We start from the raw sequence: 19,302 nt of genomic DNA on the forward strand, positions 1-19,302 counted from the left end.
AATTTTTCGATAGCTCGCACCTCAAAATCATTGATTTTCTTTATTCGAGTCAATGCGCAGAAGATTTTTTGATCGTTTGGGTGCTTCGATCCATTCGGAATTGACTGATTTATAAACGTGTAAAAAATATTATCACTTTGATGACGTCTTTTTCAACCAACCACGAAGCGACCTTTTCTAGTCACACAATTCTGCCTGTTTTTTTTTCAAGTTTTCAAGTTTTCAAGTTATTCACTGAAGAGTCAATATTTTCCTATGTTGGTTGTAAGTGTATTCTCTACTTATAGCTACAAAAGTCATAACATCATTTCTGAAAGTAAATATTATATATTGGTGTTGCAGGTATTTTAAAATTTGCTCGACCAATCAAAATGACTGGTCTGGTTGTCTGGTAAGTCTAGTGTTAAAGCTTAATTATTATGAATTCACTTTTTGTGAGGACTGCAAACCCATACCGTTACTTCACAACTGAAACAAAACTCTTAACATTTGCTTCGACTCCGAAGGTCGCCATGCACTTTGCGTAACAGTGTGAGTTGTGTCATAAATAATGTGGGAAGTTCACTGTACTGGCATTATCTCGCATGAATTCACTGTCATTTGCGAGGAAAACTTCTGACAACATTTGAAAAACTTCTCTGCATAAATTTGTCCTGCTGGACTAAGCGATTTATAACCAAAAATAAGTTTAGATTTGGATTCATAAACCAGGAATATTACAGCTGAGAAGCAGTATTTACATATACAGAATATGGATAAAGTTTAAATTAAATTATTTCATTATGAGTACTAATATTCTATCATCGATTCCATGGGTAAAAGCGCATGGGAGTGAAATATATAAATTTATAATCGGCTGATAGCATTTCCATCCTCCTGGTCAAAGAACCGAGGAAACACACTTTATCATTCAACTGGATTTCTTTGACTCCTGATGAATGTGAAAATCTGTGCATTGATATTGGGTTAAATCCGTGTATCCATATGATATAAATATATAGTCCCTTGCTATTCTATTCCGGAAGATCATCCTTCATCATTATTAATACGAGCATGACTGGCCGCTTGGTAAAATAGAGAGATGATGAACATATATAGGACTAAGCAAATTCGGTTTAATGAAAAACATCAAAGCTCACACTGCTTCGGGTGGTGGGCTTCCAATCAGGGTGCAGATGCTGAGACGAAACTGTATAGCGATTACATGTGTTATTCTATAATCTAGCTTTCCAAACTGTGATGTATTTTGACTTTATCTCGTTTATTTTCCGGCAGCAATTTTTAGCAGTAGCTTTTATACACCTTTCTGAAACAAAAAAAAACGACCTGCAGCAGCACCTGGCCGAAGCGAGCAGTACACAAAAAATCCCGTTAAAAATTGTAAACGCAACGACGTCTAATGGTGACAATAATTTAGTAACGACTCCGACACAGACGCCAGCAGCATACCACCAATCCACACCAATCGCAATCCAATGCCACTCCAGCAGCGAGTTGATGTCTTCCGGCGTTCCGACCACAATTCCAGAGATTTCCTTCCACTTTCGGCAGCCCACCACTATCACCACTATTACCACCGAAGGTTACCATCGGCCGATCATCTAGCGTCTCTGCGTCGGTCCAGGTCCCGGCCACCGACGGCGTTGTTCGTACAATAATCTCTAGAGATGGCGAAAGTTTCGGCAGCCTCCCACCAAGATCCTACCGTAATTGATATGATGGAGATCAGCAAGAAACGTCCGCCCAAGCTAAAGTCTGCTGACCGAACCGTCTCGGTGCGAATCGACAACTACTCGCCGAGAGCAGGCGGCGGAAGCAGTCCTATACTGCTCGATAACAGCCTTATTGTGCACCACAGTCCTATCGAACGTCTGTCTCCGGTTTCGCACCAAAAGCACCAGGAACCAACGATATTCTTTATGAACGAATCTTCGTCATCTCTCAAGGTGGAAGACTACAGCACAAATCCACGTAAACAGCTACGACGCTCGGACACTCTACACGTTTACTCACCTTCGATGCATCAACTGCGGAAAGCTACTTCATTCCATTCTAGAAGTAATAGCGGAGGTTCCAATCCGGATGAAATTGTGGCCGCTCCTATCATTCGGCACAGTAGCGTCCGCCATTCGCATATCTATCCCCGTGAATATCTGGTCAAGCAGGACAGTGGTGGCGGCACAAGCAGCGGTGGTGGTGAGGAGGAGGAAGAAATTCGACCGGCCGGAACATTCGTGCATTCGCCAAACACGAGCGGGAATCGTCGTAATTGCCATATGCATCGGTCCTTTAACGATCAACAAAAAAGAAATGCGGCATTCTCGCGAAGAGATTCCGTCAAGTTTCACTCCCTCGGGGACGACATGCCGGTCGAAGTGGTAGAAAAGAGTCCCCGCGAAGGGAAAAAGTTCAGTTCAGCAAATGCTTCGCTGGAAAACGAGATCTACAGATCGCGAAGTAACAGTCGCTCGGATAAGAAGAATGAATCATTTTCGGAATTTGTAAATCGACAAAACAGTAAAAAATATAGTCAGAAAAGTACTACCAGTTTGGAGCAAGCCCTGCCGTACATCGGTGGTGGTGGAGCCGGCAGCTTTCGCCGATCGGTTCTGCAACATTCTAACGCACATCTACTTAGTCCGAATCCTCCCTTTACGGATGAGTTCAAACCGCAAAAGTCACCTATATTCGACCAGAAAAAGTCCTACAGTTTACGGTACAAAAATGGACGCGATGCACGGGATGCAAGGGAAACGTTCAAAGCGAAAAAATCCAAAAGCTTCATGCTGGACGTGGAACCGCCGCCAGCCATTATCAGTGGTTCTAGTAGTCCCTATCGGAAAGACAGTGTTCCTTTCACCCCGGAAGAAGTGGACAAAATCTATAAGGCCTCAAGAAAACTGTCACCTAATATAATACTGGACGATATTGGCAGGGAAATCTCGCCGGTTCCGATGGACATAATGGACATCAATTACGGTGTCATAATGAAGACCTACCAGATGAATCGGCAAAAGTCAATGCGCAAAGGTCGTCGGAAAGGTGACGATAAGAAGTTAGACTACGATGACGATACCGAATCTAATCGAAAGCGCAAGCGGATAGCATGCATCGTGATGACCGTGTTCATAGCCTTAGCGATATTGAGCATCCTAGCGGTCATCGTTACGTTGACCCATACGAGCGCCGGTCCATCGCAAACCAAGCCTACGTACACTTTCGCTCGCGATACGCCAATCCACGCGATTCCAACCTATACCATTTCGAAGGACTCTCCAAAGCACTACAATGGCGGCAACTGATGTGGTAGCAATCGTAGTAATCCCTTGAAATCGTTTCCATGCAAAGAACCGATCAGCATATCGGATGGTGACGCAGCAGGCTGCGATGCAGTGTCCGGCAGCTTCGTAGAGCTGTTTAGTTAGCAGTTACTAGTGGTTTATAGCACGTACGTAGAAAACGTTGACTTGAGATGAACTTTAACAATATCCAACGAAGTGCCAAGGACGACCCCGGAGCGGCTCTAAAGTCGCTCCTGCGGGCGGCCAATCTTTTTTTACTGAAAATTTCACCCAAACAAACAAACAAAAAAGCCAAAACGGAACGGACACTCACTAGTATTGAAACCGGAAGAAGACGTGTTACTAGAGTACTGGCTCGTGCGAAAAGCCATGGACTAATAAAATAGGAAAATACATACGATATACGTGATTAGTGTTAACTGATGTCATAATTAATCAGTATTTTGAACCGGTGAAACTAAATAATCAATAAATAACCTACCAGTAAATTAGTACGATACGTTACAAACTAAGGTAAAATCATAATAAACAACATACAGTAAACCGAAAAGGAGAAATAAAAAAATATAAAGCTAACCTAACATTAAACAAAACAACTATCAACTTTAGTGCTCCTAACAAAACACATTAAAAACGAAACTGAAAATTTTACGGTACCTATATTACAATGGTGCGCAATAGCCGGAATTCTTGCAAAAAGAAACTCTGGAATAACTTAACCAACCATACTGAAAACATAAATCAAAATCAAAGTCAAAACGCAAAACAGATAATCAAATTATACAAGTTGATGAACACAGCCAATTGAAGAACAAAACCGTATTCAACGAAAAGTAAAGCAAATTATCTACGCAACAAAGTGGAAACCGATAGCGTAATTAAAACCTGTAAATCAAAGTAACAAGAACACTACACCTTCTCTATCGAGTGAACTCAGTCCGAACTAAGCCCTTCGTTCGCTAAGACGACGACGATACGACGATGCAATTGTTGATTCAGTGAATTATTTTTGCTCTGGTTGGCCTTAAAGGAAAAAGGAACGAACGAGCAGGGTCAGGAGTCTGGCCGCTAAACAACTGCTTCCGACTTCTTCAAGTAGAAAAGGCGCAACAGCAGCGCGCGGCCCAGTGACAGTGTGGCAGTGTGTACGACGACGACGACGACAGCCTAAGTGCTCTAGCTCTGCGTTTGTGTGTGCCACTAAAACACAACCGGAAAACATGCAAACAAACTTCCGTTTCTTTCCATCGACTCCGAGCCCGAAACACATTGTTGTTGGCCATTTGTTTCTACCTTCGATTGGCGAGCATTCCTTTGACTTGCTTTCGCTTGGGTGGCGGAAGGCAAAGTGGACCCAGCTGCTACGCCGTTGGAACAGTCGACTGCTTTCGTCGCTGCAGATCAGTCGGAACGTGCGAGAATTTGCTCCGTGGGGAGGCGCCGAGGAGGAAATATTGTCACAGAAAGTTCCGGGTAGGTAAACATGATTTGCTTTTTAATGAAAGGAAAATAAGTCGGTAAATGTATAACGTGAACGTTTACTGGGCTACCAAAACGGGGTAACAGCCGTATAGCATAATAAACACTGATACAGTAAAATTTTATTCAGCAGTATTGTAGATTGGCACGATGTGCCAATGCTTGCTAGCAAACTGCAAGTATAGTGGCGAATACAATGGTAGCGGTGTCCAAGTATTATTTTCTGTACCGGTCTTTAATGCCTTCAATGACTTTAATGACTTTTTGACTTCTGATTTACACTTTTGATTGTTGACATTAGAATTTTAACTTTTGATTTTGTCTTTCGATATTTGACCCTTGGCTTTGAACTTTGAGCTTTGAACTGTGAACTTTGAAATTTTAACTTTGAATTTTGAAACTTGTACTTTAATCTATGAACTTTGAACTATTGAACTTTGGAATGTAGACTTTGAACTTTGGACCTTGAACTTTGAACTTTTGACTTTTCTCTTTTAACTTTTGACTTTTGACTTTTGACTTTTGACTTTTGACTTTTGACTTTTGACTTTTGACTTTTGACTTTTGACTTTTGACTTTTGACTTTTGACTTTTGACTTTTGACTTTTGACTTTTGACTTTTGACTTTTGACTTTTGACTTTTGACTTTTGACTTTTGACTTTTGACTTTTGACTTTTGACTTTTGACTTTTGACTTTTGACTTTTGACTTTTGACTTTTGACTTTTGACTTTTGACTTTTGACTTTTGACTTTTGACTTTTGACTTTTGACTTTTGACTTTTGACTTTTGACTTTTGACTTTTGACTTTTGACTTTTGACTTTTGACTTTTGACTTTTGACTTTTGACTTTTGACTTTTGACTTTTGACTTTTGACTTTTGACTTTTGACTTTTGACTTTTGACTTTAGACTTTAGACTTTAGACTTTAGACTTTAGACTTTAGACTTTAGACTTTAGACTTTAGACTTTAGACTTTAGACTTTAGACTTTAGACTTTAGACTTTAGACTTTAGACTTTAGACTTTAGACTTTAGACTTTAGACTTTAGACTTTAGACTTTAGACTTTAGACTTTAGACTTTAGACTTTAGACTTTAGACTTTAGACTTTAGACTTTAGACTTTAGACTTTAGACTTTAGACTTTAGACTTTAGACTTTAGACTTTAGACTTTAGACTTTAGACTTTAGACTTTAGACTTTAGACTTTAGACTTTAGACTTTAGACTTTAGACTTTAGACTTTAGACTTTAGACTTTAGACTTTAGACTTTAGACTTTAGACTTTAGACTTTAGACTTTAGACTTTAGACTTTAGACTTTAGACTTTAGACTTTAGACTTTAGACTTTAGACTTTAGACTTTAGACTTTAGACTTTAGACTTTAGACTTTAGACTTTAGACTTTAGACTTTAGACTTTAGACTTTAGACTTTAGACTTTAGACTTTAGACTTTAGACTTTAGACTTTAGACTTTAGACTTTAGACTTTAGACTTTAGACTTTAGACTTTAGACTTTAGACTTTAGACTTTAGACTTTAGACTTTAGACTTTAGACTTTAGACTTTAGACTTTAGACTTTAGACTTTAGACTTTAGACTTTAGACTTTAGACTTTAGACTTTAGACTTTAGACTTTAGACTTTAGACTTTAGACTTTAGACTTTAGACTTTAGACTTTAGACTTTAGACTTTAGACTTTAGACTTTAGACTTTAGACTTTAGACTTTAGACTTTAGACTTTAGACTTTAGACTTTAGACTTTAGACTTTAGACTTTAGACTTTAGACTTTAGACTTTAGACTTTAGACTTTAGACTTTAGACTTTAGACTTTAGACTTTAGACTTTAGACTTTAGACTTTAGACTTTAGACTTTAGACTTTAGACTTTAGACTTTAGACTTTAGACTTTAGACTTTAGACTTTAGACTTTAGACTTTAGACTTTAGACTTTAGACTTTAGACTTTAGACTTTAGACTTTAGACTTTAGACTTTAGACTTTAGACTTTAGACTTTAGACTTTAGACTTTAGACTTTAGACTTTAGACTTTAGACTTTAGACTTTAGACTTTAGACTTTAGACTTTAGACTTTAGACTTTAGACTTTAGACTTTAGACTTTTGACTTTTGACTTTTGACTTTTGACTTTAGACTTTAGACTTTAGACTTTAGACTTTAGACTTTAGACTTTTGACTTTTGACTTTTGACTTTTGACTTTTGACTTTTGACTTTTGACTTTTGACTTTTGACTTTTGACTTTTGACTTTTGACTTTTGACTTTTGACTTTTGACTTTTGACTTTTGACTTTTGACTTTTGACTTTTGACTTTTGACTTTTGACTTTTGACTTTTGACTTTTGACTTTTGACTTTTGACTTTTGACTTTTGACTTTTGACTTTTGACTTTTGACATTTGACATTTGACTTTTGACTTTTGACTTTTGACTTTTGACTTTTGACTTTTGATTTTTTACTTTTTACTTTTTACTTTTGACTTTTGACATTTTACTTTTGACTTTTGACTTTTGACTTTTGACTTTTGACTTTTGACTTTTGACTTTTGACTTTTGACTTTTGACTTTTGACTTTTGACTTTTGACTTTTGACTTTTGACTTTTGACTTTTGACTTTTGACTTTTGACTTTTGACTTTTGACTTTTGACTTTTGACTTTTGACTTTTGACTTTTGACTTTTGACTTTTGACTTTTGACTTTTGACTTTTGACTTTTGACTTTTGACTTTTTACTTTTTACTTTTTACTTTTTACTTTTTACTTTTTATTTTCACTTTTTACCTTTTACCTAGTATTTTTCATTTGTTACTTCTTACATTTTACTTTTGATCTTTGTCTTTCGACTTTTTTTATCTTTCGCTTTTGGCTTTCAAACACAGCTTTGCTATTGATACTCAAGCACTAGTGTGCAAGAATTAAAGCACTAGAAAATGCACACTGAGAATGATCTGCTACTGCCAAGCATCATTCTGATGGTTCTTTGTGTAATTTCAGCTGATCTAGATCATTCGCGGGCAACTCACGGGCGGCCAAACTGTGCTATGCATTCCCTTTTGGCTTTCAAACATTGATTCTGACTGTTAAATTTTGACGTAGGACTACGTCTTACGGCAAGTTTTGAGATAGGGTGTCATTCCAAAAAATCGAAAAATGCGAGCGTCACGAAAAATGAAAGGTTTTGAGCACTAATAGCTCAGCGGTTTTCCGATCGATTTTCAATATTCTTACACCAATCGATCGGAAAATCTTCGAAGAATTGACCTAAATGAAGAAAAGTATGGATTCTTGATGTTGAACTATTGAAAAATTGAAAATAATGAACCTATGTTTTACCAGAATTCTCGCTTCGTAATTGGTTGGAAGATTCTTTGCGATGATCTAAACCTATAACAATTTGATATCTGTGCTTGGGAAGTAAGCCAAAACAAGTGACAAAGCTTCCTCATTTCAACAAGATTTCTTAACACCGCGGTTAAACCTAGACCATTTTGATGTCCTTGCTTGGGAAGTACGCCAGAAAGAGTGACAAAGCCCCCTCGTGGCAACAGATTTCTTACGAACGTGATTAAACCTAGTCCAATTTGATGTCTGTGTTAGGGAAGTGTGCCAGAAAAAATGACACAAATTCGTTGTCCCAACAGATCGCTAATTCTTTACTGCGAGACGATTAAACCTAGGCGAATTTGATATCTGTGTTGGAAATATGTGCTACAGCTGTAGTGTTCGGTTATAATACGACTCTGTATGAATACGCATGCTTGCCGTTTCATTAGAAGTGTAGTGAAAAGATGTGCTGTTGATAAAATAGGATTGAATTGGTAAAATCCCTTCAACGTGGTAATAAAAGCAATCTTTAATTTCAGTACGGTAGCAGGAAAGCAATAGTTTGTGTTCTTGATTTTGTTAAATTGTTTTCAAATGCACAATCTTTTGAAAATTGAACGTATGCAATGTTACTACTTTGATAAATGTTACATACAACGCATGTAGCATGTATATATGCTGCTACTATCACTACAAAGAGACTTACGTAGTCCTGCGTCACCTATATATGCGGTCGTGTCTTGTACACAACCCCTCTGATTTTTTAAATTTTAATTGATTGATTTTCGCTTTCACTCTTTGACTTTTTGACTTAAAACTGTTTCTTTATATTGCTCGTCTTTTGAATTTTTATTTTTAATTCTTGACGTTTGTGTTTTAATTTGGCTTTTGGTGTTTGACTTTCGCTGTTTTTGTAATTGTTACTTCTGAATTTTTAATTTTTACTTTTACCTTCGGACATTTAACTTTGAATTTTAATTTTATTTTATTTTTATTTTTGCCTTTCCATCTGTCATCTGTCTCTTCATGTTTGTCTTTAAGCTTTTGATTTTGGACTTTTGACGGATTTCACGTCAACTCAACCAAAGGTTGGCACGACCCTCTCAGAATTTAATGAAACTTTATGTTTGTAAAGTATTCATGTAAATAGGAAAATTTGCATACTTAGTTTTTCCAAAATTGGTCTAAACTAACTTTTGGAAAGGACTAAATTTTTTGTCACTTTTTTTTAATAAAAAATATAATTCGAAAACTACGACCTACAAAAAAAATGATCTTTGAATAACTTTTAGAAAATGTTCTGAATTTTCATAAAAAAAATATTGAAAAAAAATAAAAAAATTCTTCACTGAAATAAAAGCATTTAAAGCATTTAAAAATTGATTTTTCAAAAAACGCCATCTCAGAAATTGATGAAAATGTTTTCGAAGATAGATAATTCTTTGGTCTACAAATCTTCCATACATTAAAAGATGGTTAAATTTAAGGGAAAAAAGTTTTCCTAACAAAAACTTTTTCAAGTCCTTACTGTACAGTATTTCCGATAATTATAACATCTACAAAAAATGATCTTCGAGTGATTTTAGAAAATATTCTGAGTTTTCATAGAAAAATACTGAAAAAATAAAAATTATTTCCTAACTAAAAATCGATTTCCCAAAAAACGTCATCTCAGAAATTGATGATTTTTTTTCTGAAAATAGATAATTATGTGGCCTACAAGTCTTCCAAACATTGCAAAGTGGTCATATTTAAGAGAAAAAAGATTTCTTAACAAAGATTGCAAAAAAATAGATCCGCTATCCTAATGGATTACTGAATTTTGTAGATGCTTTTTCCGTTTTAGACTAAGCACGCCAGTGGTTATAAAAGTCTAATTGTTAATACTAGCGCTGTAAATTTTCTTTATCTTCTAAGCAAGATATTATCTGGAAAAGTTTTAATATATTTTTTGGGTTACCGAGAAATTTTATTCACATTTCTTTCACAATTTTCTGCAACTTTTCTACCGGTGCACAAAATTTCGTAAAATCATAAGACGCTTCGACTTAAACTTTTCGGTAATTTGAAATCCACAATTACATTCTTGTCCAGTTCGTAGAACATAACATAAATTCGATCATTAAAAGATGTTTTTTCAGCCGCGAACAATCAACAAATGAAGATACGATAACGAGAAGCATATTACAAAATTCAGCAACAAATTAGGCTGTCACATTAATTTATATTAAATGTTCATTATCCAAACCACTGCATTATTAAAAATTACCTACAGCAAACATCCGTGCTCGCATTTAGGCTCGCCAACGCTCGTCGAGTTTTTCATGTATTACATTAATAGCCGTCCTTCCACCCTGACCGTCTAATTTCACCGCATTAAGCTAAAATCGTTTCCAGCTCTAGACCGACCGACCATCCTATGTTCTCAGGTTAGGGGCAAATCGAGCATCAGTGCACGGCGTACGGTACAATACATCCAGATTCACTCGAATTTGTGCACAATTGATTCTAAATGACTGATAATATTTGCTCAGTTCAGTTGTTGGTGTACGTATCTCGGGGCGGGCTGGCTGGCTGCGAATGCGAACGGTTCGCTTCTGTAAAGCGAATGCACAAGAGGATCCCGCATAAAATATCTGTTCCTGTCACCCGGACCGAAGCAGCAGCGATACGGTCCATGATTTCATGCTTTCCTGTTTAAGTTCGTACGTAGCTTTTCAGCAGTACATTCCGTATCCGCAAAATTTTAGTACGTACACTTAGCAGCAATGGGAAGAGCAATTGCTTGCAATCTGTTATATATTTATGAATCTTTCGAAGTGCTCCTTCCTTTGGGGATACACGAAGGATTTTGTCTGGCCTTTGAGTGTACTTACAGTAAGCCGTCTTCAAGGTGACAATCGACTTCTAATTGGTATGAAGATAATTAAGTGAAATTCTTTGAAATTTATCACAAAAGGACGAGCAATAACGCTAGGTCAATTTGGAAATCTTTTATCTTTCAATTGGGACATGTTGTTTAAAAGAAAATGTTCGTTTAGTAGAAACTTGGCTGCTGTGAGTACAATCAGAGAAATTTTTTGTGCGTCTGAATTGTACTTATTCTTTCGAAGGGATAGAGACGCCTTTTTTGGAATAATGGAAGCGCCCAATCTTCTACCAGTAACAGAGTACCTTCCTCCGAACACAGAGAAAATTGTTTATTTCTCATCCTGTCGCACTTTAAAATTCATAAACACTTAATTAGGTTCAATTATGAGCCTCAACCTAGTTAACCAATGTGATTAATTGCCACTTACGGTACCAATCTTGCCAAGATCTAGGTTGGAAAAACCAATTCATGGTATTCACAATAAGCTAACCAGGAGCAGACATAAGAAAGCCATTACGTGTCGTACAAAGTTGAAAACACCTACACCTTTTGAATGGTGCGAAAACAATACCATTTTTGTTTTTCATGCGTACATATTTGTAATGTGAACAGAGAGGATATAGCGGGCGTCGGCTTACTGAAAAGCCATGGAGCAAAAAATAGCGGAACCTACCGCTGCTGCTACCGTGCAGAGCTCCGAATCAGTGCAATTACGTCTTTTCCAACCACCGGTAAACTTTTGTGTATAGAGAGCTAAACAACGCTCATTCGATAGCACTTCACTTTGTGTTTTGTTTTTTTTTTTTTGGTTCTATCGCTAGTCTCGAGAGGAAAAAAATATTATTGAAGATGAAGTCGCCCTCTCGGTTTATTCCCGCCAGTCTGGAGGATATTGATTCGCAAATACACGAAAAATATAATGTAGACTGAGCCGAGGGGAGGGGGGAGGTTGTTGTATGAAGCAATAAAGTGGATTTTTTTCGGATGAGCACAAATTGGATCCAAAAAATGAAATGTTGCCTCGGAACAGCAGGTGGTTTTAGGAGTGTACACAAATTCGTCAACAAAATAAGCAATGTGATCGAGAGGTGTTGAATAATGGCAGAAGGTATTGTTGTACCTACTTGGTATAGCTAGCTGTCAATGTGAAATATCAAGGTAATTTCTCACCTGTGTTGTTCAAATTATTCATAATTAAAGTACTGCAGTAACGTACCTTTTCATCGTTTCTGCATAGGGAAAAGTGACCAGATTGAAGGCACACTGACGTCCCTGCCGCACCTTCTCTGTCAAATTTCATGAAAAACAAAATAATGTTTGTAACGGAGAAGTCCGCAGTTTTTAATTTAAATTGACATTTCAAACCTACTATAAGCTCAATTTCAAGTTCAAAGTTCATTCTAATTTCATGCCCAATTTCAATACTGATTTCAAGTCGAATTCCAAACACAATTTCAAGTGCAATTTAAATCCAATTTATATCCAATTTCAATTGGAAATTGAGTTCAATTTCTAGTTTAATTTCATGTCCAATTCTAATTTCAACTTCGATTTTAAGTTCAACTTCAAGTGTAATTTCAAGTCCGATTGCAAATCTGAAATCTAATTTCAAGTCCAATTTAAAAGCAATTGATTCTCCATGGTAAATGACCAAATGGTAAAACCACATAAAAAAATCATTTTCCATTTTTAAGTCTAATTTTAAGTAAAGTGCGGCTGCGAAGTCTGTCGATAAAGAAGGGCCAAGTTCTGAAGGAAGGACGTTTATACCCATAGCTTTGCTGTTTTTTAAGTTAAGTGATGGTGAAAAAGAGAACAGTTGGAAAATTCTGTTTTGGAATGTGAGGAAGTGTATGGTGCGAAAAATGAACTGAATGAACTGGAAAATTTCGGAATACAGGCCTAAATTATATTGGGTCGTTCAATGGCAGGTGGGGCTCGCTTTTTCGGTTGGTCCCCGAATGTTTTGCTGACTAAACTGCTGGCGCACCCTTATAACAGTTTTACCTAGTTTTGTTTCTCCCACTTCTATCATTCTACACACGCACCACACATTCGCCTCGATGACTATAATTATTTTTGTGCGATTGCGCTTTGTTTCTACCACCGAGAAGATAGAATCAGTCAATGCGATAGAAACAGGCAGTCTGTTGCCGCTTGCCGGACATCGCTAGGGCAATTTTAGTGATTCTACCACCATCCGGAGATTGTTATTTTTTTACTTGTTTTTATCTGTACGCGGGCAAGAAGTAAACTCTTTTTTTAGAAGTGAAGAAGTGCCAGGTGTGCAAGTGTTTCCAAAAAAGAGTTTACCTCTTGACCGCATACAGAGTCAAATACAAGTTAAAATAGACGTTAAATTATGTTCTATCACATGGCTTTGTTTCTTGTTTGTCAATTTCTAATCGTTTGATGATAAAATTTTCATGATACCAGTTTTAGGTATTCCTGAGTTATAGCTGAACGCTAGGATATCCTTAATATTTACCTGATTCAAAAATACATATCTCAGAATTCCAACAACGTAGAGCAAACTATTTTTTCAGAAAATGTTAATAAATTTTTGTAACATATTAACAGATAGATTACTGACAGATCTTACGTTGTCTCCTGCTGCCCTTCAGAAAAAGAAGCAAAAAGGAAAAATGAGACAGAAGAGAAACGTGACAAAAACTGGAGAGAAGAGAAACGGCAAGAGAGAAAAGCTTAGCTTAATTGAGCTTAAACTGATTCACATATCAATGGTTGCTCTATGTCTATCAGTAAAATTGCACACAGAATCAATTAGGTAAATGGGATTGTGAATGACCGATCATTCTCAGTGTGCAAAATCCAGTGACTCGTTTATAAAGGATCAATAACTGCGACGGCCACGCCCGTGCAATCAGAGAATCAGGGAATGATGAAGGAACGTTAGTGTGAGCTGTTTTAGGGACCGTATCACCCTCTGCATCACAGCAAAGATCACAGGAAGCGAAAAAACAAAAGAAAAAAGAATGATAAAACATGAAAAAATAAAACCGGAACATAAAAAGAAAAAAAAAGTGGAGAAAAGGATGGAAAGCGAGGTAAAAGCCAGGGTACTGGACATAAAAAGATGAAGAGTGGAAAAGAAAAGAAGAAACGTGAGAGAAAAGAAAGAGGAACCGTAGAGAAAACGAAGAAACAAGAGAGAAAATGAAATTGAGAATAAACTAGACAGAAAAGGAGAAAAAACAAGAGAAAACCGGGATAGAAAACGAGGAAACGAAGAGGAGAATCTACGGGAACAGGAGAATAGAGAAACCAGAACAGAAAAAAAGAAAAAACTGGACTGGAGAAAAGAAATTAAAATGGGAGGAAAGATAAAAGAAAAACAGAAGATAAAAGTGACAAAACGGAAAAGAAAAACAGGACGTGACCGAAAAGGAAGAAAAGCAGGACATAATAAAAGAAAAAATAGAACAAACGAATTATTCAAAACAAACAACAAACGAACGAACGAAAAACGGAATAGAAAAGGAGTTAAGTAACGGAAACGTCAAAACGGAACCGAGGAAATTTAACACTTGAGAAAAGGCGAAATTTGGAACAGAAAAAGAAGAGAACAAGAAATAGCGGGAAGATAAAAGAAAAAACGAGAGGAAAAAAGGAAAAGCGAGACCAGAAAGGGAACACGGAACAGAAAACAGTTGAAACCAAAAGGAAAAAGGAGAATAAGTAGCCGTGTTAACCTCTGCATGACAGCAAAGATCACAGGAAAAGAAAAGTCAAGAGAAATAAGAATAAAAGAGCATTAATATATTCCCTGAATATATGCCTGACCGCATTTCAAGGTCATGACTAAAATCACGAGATTGGTCAATTTCATAGAAACGGAGTCTTTCTCCGAAGACCCGCGCTGAGAAACGCGGACTAACACGCTTACGGACGAACAACATCACACGCAGTACCTTGCAAGTCGTAAGGACATGGTGCATGCCCTGCATAGTGTCGTCGTCCTGAACAGGGCTTGAAAAGGGATCGCAAGTTGAATGTGACTGCCGTGAATGCGAACTTTCCGCATTCAAACTCCGCTTTTTGAACGATCATTTGACTGTTTTTCTTATCCAGTCAATCTGCCGCTTGCGCTGCTGCCGTCTTACAATTCATGCGGCATCTCAGCAAAAGCAAACAGTCAATCTCCCGTTTTGCTTTGCGCTTTGAGAATGTAAACTGCAATACTGACTGGAAGCATACGGTGACGTATTTTTTCGTTTCTCTTTTTGTCTCCAAATCGGCTGCTCACAGTAATAGTTTGTCACCCGGACGTCGGTCCGACGCAAGCAAAATATTCGTTTGTATTGGACGGAGTCCGACCGACTTCTTCCATGCACATGTAGTGGTTGTTTTTTTGTAGTATTGAATCATACGATTGTGCGGTTGCTTTTCGTTAGCGTGGTGATTGCCAGTCATTTGACTGTTTTGCAGTCATTCGCTGCTCCAAACGGTAAAGGCAACTTGATCGAAACGAAAATGTCAAAAAGTTTTAGAACGCGTTCATTCTGTTGCGTGCATTCGGCGTTTGACTGAGCAAACTGCCAGTTGTGTTATGCATAGCGTTCGTATTCCACCTCTAAACGGACGGTGTGAACTTGAATGCGCGTTGGTGTGACTGCGGTAGAAAAAAAGGATCGGTCGAAGCCCTGGTCCTGAAGGTAAAAACAAGTTAGATTAAAACTTCTCGGTTGGTGGTTTCTACAGTAGGTGGTGGAAGAGGCACAATTTGTGTCTAAAAATAGCCCAACCCTTGTCGCTACGGTTAATAAGGGGGGTTGTGCAGACTTCTTTTGTCCAGCGCCTCTATGGTTTAAAGGTACACGGGTACCAGCGAGTGACACGCCCTGGCATGTGTTGTGGGTTCAAATCCGGTTATAGTTTCTGATTATTGCTTGGTTCGACCCATGCACCTTCCAGCATTGGACAAAAGATAGGAGTCACAACGACAACTTGTTAAGCGTATCTACCTATTACCCCCCCCCCCCCCCCCCCGTTCTTTCCACTCTTTCTCCTCCATTCTCAAAAAATCCTTCTTCATTAATTTCTGTTAACGTTGTCCCTTCATCAAATGTAGAACCATCGTTTCAAAAAAATATAAAACAGCTTGAAAAAATAAAAACGGGGCATAAAACGAAAAAAAGTGGAAAAACAAGGCGGGAAAAACAATAGGAAAACCGAGGCAAAAAGAAGGAGAAAAAGATTAAGAATAGAAAAACGAAGGAAGAACCCTAGTAAAAACAAAGAAAACGAGAAAGAAAATGGCAGAATAAGAGAAAAAACAGCGATAAACTTGTTAGAACAAGGAGAAAAGAAAAGGAGAAAATAAGGGAGCAAGATAAAGAAAACATCTGAGCAGAAAAAGAGGAAAAACAAGACAGAAAAGAAAATAAAATGGAAAGAATGAAAAGGAAAACATAGATGAAACGGGAAAGAAAAACGTGACAATAAAGGAGGCGAACGATAAAAAAAGAACGACGAAAGAACGAAAAAACAAATAAAAAACAAAAAAAACGAAAACCAGGACCAAAACTAAGAAAAAAGTCGAAACGGAATAGAAGATGACAAAGAACGAGACAGGAATAGAGGCAAAACTAGCCTGAAACGGGAAAAAAACAGTAGGATAAAGAAGAAAAATGGAACAGATGAAATTTAGGACTTCAGAAAAGGGCGGAAAATGGGACATAGAAACGGAGCAGAAGAAAAGGAACAAAAGGAAACAAAAAGAAAGAGGAAACAGCGAGCTGATAAAAGGAAAAACGAGAAAAAAGAGAAAAACGAGATTAGAGAAGAGAAGAATACGAAACAGAAGACATAAGAATCCAAAAGGGAAAAGATGAATAGTAAGAGAAAAATAACAAAACATATGGAGGACTTAAAAAAGCGAGAAAAAAAGTATAAATGTAATATAAAAAGAGAAATATGGCACAAAAACAGGTAAAAAGGCAGAAAAAGATAAAACGGAAGAGAAATAATGAAAAACGAGAGATAAGAAAAAGTAAACCGATGAGTAAAAAGAAAAAAGGAAGCCAATAAAGACAGAAAAGATAGAAAAATGGGGCTTCATAAGAAGAACAAGACAAAGACGAAAAACGAAAAACGAGAAGGAAAGAAGATAAAACGAGTTCGAAAAATACGAAAACTGGAATCGGAGAAGAAGGATAAAGAGAAAACAAAGAACTAAAAGCAGGAAAGAAAATAACAAAAAACAATTAAATATCATGAGCAAAAACAGTTGTTGAAAATAAGAAAAATGGAACAGGGAAGAAAGAAAATTGGAATAATGAAACAGGATGTTTTCTGAGACAGAAAAAATGAAAAACGAAAGAAAAAAAAGCAGAATGGAAGAAAAGTGAGAACAAAAGTGAAAAACAAAAAAGAAGCAAATCGTGTAAAAGAATAAGACGAAAAATGTCAATTTTAATTTCAAGTATAACGTATCCGTGCTTGGTTTGAAGCAATCTTTCAAGCTTAAATTAATCTAAATTCAAGTCTAATTTAATATCCCATGTCACGTTCCAATTTCATGTTCAATTGCATGTCTAATTTAAGGACCAATTTTCAATTTTTATTAGCAATATTAGGTTCTATTTTAAGTGAAATTGAAACTGCGATTGCAAGTCCAATTTCAAATACAATTTGAATCCCAATTTTAAGTCTAATTTCAAATGTAACTCGAAGTCTAATCTCAACTCCAATTCCAATTCCAAATTCAATCAATGTCCAATGTTAAGTACAATTTCTATTCAAATTTTATGCTCATTTTCGAGCTTAATATAAAATCCAATTTCGACTGTAATATCAACTTTAATTTCAAATCCAATTCCAACTCTAATTTAATTTCAGTTTCAAATAAAATTTCAAATCTAATTGGAATTAAAAACCTCAAATATTGTTTTAGGTTTGACTGCATGTCTAATTCCAAGTAAAACTTCCAGTCCAAATTACTCAAAATGTAGGTCTAATTTCAAACCCAATTTCAAGTCAAATTATCTGTTCAATTTGAAGCAATGCTTCAAGCAAAAATTAACCCGAATTAAAATGTAATTGAATGCCCTATATCAATTCCAATTTCAAGAAAGCCCATTTTTAACTCTAATTCCTAGTCCAATTTCAACTTTGATAAGTAATAGAGTTGATTTGCCATACTACGATTACTCCGACGATTACGATACTGAAAGGTCGGGTCACCACCTGGCTTATGCCTGAGCACGCAAGTGAAAGTGACTTGACTAGTTTCGCCACAGGTTTGTGCTCTAAACTAAGCATAACATAATTTCTGTATTTCTACTAGGTCATTCACATCGGTACAACAAAAAGTATAACGTTAATCATTATGTTATACGAAGTGATTATTAAAAACCGCTTTGAATAAAAGTTACTAGTTGAATAAAAGCGAAAATATTCCATAGCAAAAAAATGTGATATTTCCTATCTTTTCAGAGCCCATCAAAACATTAAACCAAAACGCAAAATTAAATAACTTTACATTCAGCGTTAATGAGGCATTTAATATTTCCAGGAAATTGGTTTCATTGCTGCATTCGAGCGACAAGCAGCCAGTCTTTAACGTACTTTTACACTGTTTGCCATCAACACATGGCTGCCTGAATGTATAGGTATAGATTGGTAGGGGCACAAAAAAACTCGCCATTGGTTTCAACGTGGCACAAAGTTAATTAGACATTTGAAAGCCATTGATGGTGCATGAAATCATTGTTCACCACATGCAGTTGAGTGGCAAATTGAATTTGTATTAATTATCGTCCGAAATCCACACCTGAATCAAACAACCCGGGCGGGGTGGGTTCTTTCATCCTGCATCGGTTTCGCAATCAACAGCTGGCTGCTCGTTTCAAACAACTATTACATGAATTTAATTATGCCGGGCTGGTTCTGGCATGTACGAGTACGGCCAACCACTGTGTGTAACTCCCATTAGATTGGGTGATGTTTTCTAAACAAAAACCCTGCTCGGAAAATTACCGTCGCTAGGCAATCTGTTGCTTCAACAGGATTTTGGAAGTGACCGTAAACCAGTTAATTGTTTTGTTGGTTGTCCCAAATTCGGCAGACTGCCCAAAATGATCAATCATTCCGAACGTGACAGTTAATGGGAAAGTCGTAATAGAATAAAGCATTGAATTAGCATGGTTATGAATTACAATTATTACAAATTACAGACAGTTAAAAATCATGAAAGCATTTCTTGCATAGAGGTCAATCTCTGTTTAGTTGGTAAAATTCACACTCCTCATGCCGAGGACTCATGAATAACCCTAGCTGTTCATGTGACT

General features: G+C 36.8%; 1 protein-coding gene across 2 annotated transcripts in view; it reads left to right on the forward strand.

Annotated features, from left to right (window-relative positions):
• LOC128737874 (uncharacterized) overlaps window positions 1-19,302 on the forward strand; it is a 345,115-nt gene that overhangs the window by 308,002 nt on the left and 17,811 nt on the right. The window lies entirely within an intron of this gene.

This window comes from Sabethes cyaneus, chromosome 2, assembly GCF_943734655.1.
Source record: "Sabethes cyaneus chromosome 2, idSabCyanKW18_F2, whole genome shotgun sequence".
Taxonomy (NCBI): domain Eukaryota; kingdom Metazoa; phylum Arthropoda; class Insecta; order Diptera; family Culicidae; genus Sabethes; species Sabethes cyaneus.